We start from the raw sequence: 4,975 nt of genomic DNA on the forward strand, positions 1-4,975 counted from the left end.
GCTCCTTGTTAGACTGTTGTGTGGGGAATAAACACATGAAACTGAAAAACCCAAAATAAAACCCGAGAAGTTTCGCACCCGCCCTGTGGGCGTGTCCTTGCAAAACCCCCAATAAATATTTGTCAAATTATGCCTCTGTATCTAGGGCAGAGGCGTCTTGATTTTGGTTCCTGCTTCCTGTGTGTGTGTGTGTGTGTGTGTGTGTGTGTGTGTGTGTGTGTGTGTGTGTGTGTGTGTGTGTGTGTGTGTGTGTGTGTGTGTGTGTGTGTGTGTGTTTGCACAAGCCTATAACCGCCAGAAGTAACAGGTGCAGATCGCTACAACTGTCCTGTCTGCCTGATCACCGCTATATCTTCCTGTAAGAGGTATGTAATGGCTTTGAATATCTGTCTACTTAAAGGGATAGTTCGTCCCCCAATTGTTTTACCCCTCCTATCGATTACTCACTCATGGAGACTTATTACTATATTACTACTATTTGTGTAGGAGTCTTGTGTATGTTCTGTCAAGATGATCCCGAAACTCCAATATTCATTGTTTCAGCACCATACAGGCTTTGAACAGGTTGATCTTGTAGCTCTTGAGATGTCTGACTGCCATATGAGATGTAGCTTATTGCAAGCACTCCAGGCCTGCCCTTTCCTTGTCAGGAAATCTTTTTGTATGATCCGAGTTATTGAATGTCTTTGATGTCACTGCCGCCAATGGAGCGGATGGTTGAATGATCAGAGTCTTCATTCAGAAGCAGGCATTCTGTCCTTTTGGCGTTCAGGAAAAAGCCAACTTTGGCTGCTGACACTTCTAGAGATGTTAACTCTTGAGCAGAGGATGTTTTATATTAATTCCATATTGACAGTGATGTCAACATACAAGGACATCTGCATGTTTGTCGTGTTTGCACCGCTCACTTCGCACCGGTGCGATTTTTTCCCCCCAGTAACGGATGTAGGCCTACACTGTTATATTGGACAAAGGAATACATCAGCAGTCTGTTGTTTTATTTTGAGAAGTTGTTAACAGAAGTCTCTCTCATTAGGTGGAATCACGGTGTGGTCCGTCACTCCACAGCCTGCAGCCTCCCCTGATTCCTATAAACTAAACAGTAATGGCTTAATTTAATTTGTTAGATATTGTAATGTAATTATTATTATTTCTTTACATCTTTTTGTGATATATATTTTTTTAAATATATATTCTGTCTCAAGACTTCAGCAGGAAATGGCATCATCAGCAGACGAAGTCATTAGTGAAGATCAGCGAGATCTTCAGGCGATAATGACGAATTTCGCTGCCGAGCGGGCTCGTCGTCGTCATGGGCAGAGCAACGCGTATGACCCCCCGGTTCCCACCCAGGACCAGGAGGTGAGAATGCAGAAATTTGCGGCGCTAGGCCAGCATCTGCAAAGGGTTGGAGATGAATTGGTTCATGATCCAAAGATCAAGGAACTGGTTACAGAGGTCTTAAAGGAGCCTTCATGGGAAGTCTTCAAGGCAGTTGCCGATGGAATCTTTTCTGAAGATGGAGGAGGAGGAGGAGGAGGAGGAGGTGGAGGAAGTGGCTTCCAGTATTGGCTTGGCAAGATAATAGGAATCTTTATCCTTGTCTGTCTGATAGGCATACCCATGGCCATCGCTTGGGGCGTGCGTTACTTATGGTCATACTGGGGAGCACAAATTACCAGTGTGTTGAGACATGCTGTGCATATGTAATGACACGATGCTTGACCGTTAATTGTCCAAGCATAATCTGTGTTTGCATCAGATTGTAATTGTCTATGCAGTTCCCGAAATGCTTTATAGCCTCAACATGCTTGCTTATTTTGGATGAAAACAAATGCCAATAAACCTTAAATCACCTTAAATCTGATCTTGTGTTCTTATTTAATTGCAGTATGTTGTGGTTTGTGAGTCAGACATCATACTGATACTGTAGTTATAAAACTGTTAGAAACAGTAAATGCACAATGGCCAGATATTGGATTTGAGTAGTACAGTGGTTCCAAAGCTTTTTAGCTCAAGACCCAAAAGACAAATTGAATGTTTGCCCAAACTAGTGAAAATACCAGATCTAAGCTTGTAGAGCTTGTAGATGTGCTAATTTCACTGCTCCATAACTTCTTATTCTTATTCTTATTTGTGGACATTATTTGATTAGTTTTAGATGCTTTTGAAAAACGTTTTTCATAGATTTTTTAACATGTTTTTAAATGTAGGAATCAGGGAAAATAATATACTTGCAAACCATAATAATTGGTCTGTGGCTCAAAGATGGGTCGCTGTCCCTTCAGAAACGTGCAGACACCCAAGCATAGCCTATATACACTTACAGGACAGTTGTAGGCTATATACTACACTGTGTGTTGGTTTGTTTACTGTTGAGTGAGAAAACAATGTTGCACATTATGTAAATCATTGGGGGACTGGGGGTCCTTGAAATAAAAAGTTTGTTAATCACTGCCTCTGGATCAGTGGTTTCCAAACTTGGGGTCGGGACCCTCAGGGGGGTCCCAAATTATTATAGGCAGGGGGTCCCCAAATTACTATCTTAATGTGCTCTCTAAGACCTATACAATTGAGCACCTGGAGCCCAGTTTAGTGACCTAGAAACAAGGTTTTCAGGCCAAGGACCCCTTAGTTGAGAGAGATGAAGCAGAGGACCTCTGCACAACCTTTTAATAGATTCCATATAGTTTCATCGTTTGACAGCATGATCATCAATGTGTTTTGTATTCATGTCAATTTGTGTTTTCAGATATTTAACCACTTGAACACTTCAATACATAGTAAACTTGACCTTTCACTCTGTACTTGGTCTTCCATTTTTCCCCTTTACACCAAAGCTCTTTGCCGAAAATAGCCGATCTACAAGCTCACAACGCCTCGCACTGCCACTGTGAGGCGTTGTGAGCTTGTAGATCTGCTATTTTTGGCTATAAAGTAGGATATGGCCACTAGGGTTCAAGTTCATGCATATAAAAAAGGAGGAAAAAAGTTTCTATCACACAACGATTTGGAGGACCCCCTGTAGTAACTCTGAGGACCCCCTAGGGGTTCCGGACCCCCTGTTGAAGATGCTTGATCTAGGTCACTAAGCTGGGCCACACTGACAGGTACCAAGGTAACGCTGAGATGTTAAATCAACACAATGTAACTTTCCTCCTCTACCACGGATTTGAATCTGGTTTCCTGCATAATAAGAGCTATTACATGTTTACCATTGAGCAGCTAATTAGAGCCGGTCTGCTTGCTCAGGGTATTCATTGAACGGTCTCAGATAATCCTGTGTTCTTCTAGGTGAGACACAACCTTTGGCTTTGACACAATCTAAATGTCTCAATAGAAGAGCATGGAGACAAAATACAACCACCTCAATTGTATAAGTTATATTGTATTTACATACTCTGCCATGCAGATTGTATAGGCCTAAGTTGTATTGTATTAACATACTCTACCATGCCGATTTGAAAACATTACAGTATATTCATAAGAAGAAAGTTACAAAGTGAGGCATTGAGGTGTTTTTAGTGTAGGAGTAGACAATGTGTACATGTGTAGGCCTACAGTAGGCTATTATAGGCTATAGTCAACACAAAAGAAAATAGAATAAAACAGAAAGCAAACACAAACAAAAAAAGGAGCAAAAGGAAACATTAAAAATGCACATGGCAGTATAAAGCCAGATGCCTAACATCTAATTATCCAAATGTGCCTTCAATGTTTTTATCTAAATAGAATGAGGGTGAACTAGAAGCAGTGCTCTTCCGAGCACAGGTCTCCACCAGGTAAGATAGGTCCTGGTGGCGGTAAATGTGAAAAGGGTGCCATGTCTTCTTTGGCCTTTAATAGCAATGTGACCCTGCATGACTTGAGGCATTTTGTTCCAAAAATGTGTTTGGAAAAAGTCGACTTGCTGGTGGCGCTATAACAGGCCAATGTGAAAAGGGTGGCATTTGTTCCTTGACCTAGTGGGAATGTGCGTGCAGAATTTCTCTGTAATCACAAGCTGCGTTCATTATTTAAGTGATTTTGTTCAAAATGGACCAATCCTGCAAACTTTGGAAGCCAATGTTAGCCAATTAGGATGGAATATGAAATATCGGACAGATCTGTCTTGATCACATGACTATAGATATACTGTGTACTGATTTGCATGATTTTTGGATAAAATCTCAAGGAATAATAGGAAAAAAATGTGTTTTACATAAACATCGTCGGCCTCCAGGTAGCGCTATAAAAGGCAAATATGAAAAAAGCAGGGCAAAGGTTTTTCCTTGGCCTCTAGGCCAGGGAGTGCACATACAAAGTTGTACACTGATCAGTGGAGTTATAGATAAAAACACGAATCGGCCTGTTATAGCACCACCATGAGGCCGATTTGAAAACATTTAAGTGGCATTTATTCCTGTGCCTATTGGGAATGTGCATGCACAATTTTACCAAAATCGCATACTGCGTTCATGATTTCAGGCATTTTATTCAAAAATGACCAATCCTGCTAACTTTGGAAGCCAGTTTTAGCCAATCAGGATGGAATATGGAAAATCGGACAGATCCATGTCAATCACATGACTGTAGAGACAATGTCTACCGATTTGCGATTTTTGAACAAAATCTGTAGGAGTACTGGCAATAGTTAGTTTTGCAAAAAACGGCCTCCTGGTGGCGCTAGAACAGGCCCATCTGAAAAATGTGGGGCAGAGGTTCTGAATTGGTATCCAGGGAGTGTGTGTGCACAGTTTGGCAGCGACCGGGCCAGCGGCACCGGAGATTAGCTGGTAACGGACGGACGGACGGACGGACGGACGGACGGACGGACGGACGGACGGACGGACGGACGCACGCACGGACGGACGGACGGACGGACGGACGCACGCACGCACGGACGGACGGACGGACGGACGGACGGACGGACGGACGGACGGAGGGGAAAACATACTCTCTGCTGGTGGAGACAACTACAGTAGCTACAAGACAT

General features: G+C 42.6%; 1 long non-coding RNA gene across 1 annotated transcript; it reads left to right on the top strand.

The window, feature by feature from the left end:
* The first annotated feature begins 258 nt into the window (after positions 1–258).
* Positions 259–1,495, top strand: LOC308283809. The gene is made up of 3 exons (XR_013961970.1): positions 259–365; positions 1,037–1,102; positions 1,206–1,495. It is a non-coding gene; the product is annotated as an uncharacterized lncRNA (long non-coding RNA).
* Positions 1,496–4,975: the final 3,480 nt, after the last annotated feature.

The sequence above is a fragment of the Nannobrachium achirus genome (assembly GCF_963921795.1).
Source record: "Nannobrachium achirus genome assembly, chromosome: 4".
In the NCBI taxonomy this organism is placed as follows: domain Eukaryota; kingdom Metazoa; phylum Chordata; class Actinopteri; order Myctophiformes; family Myctophidae; genus Nannobrachium; species Nannobrachium achirus.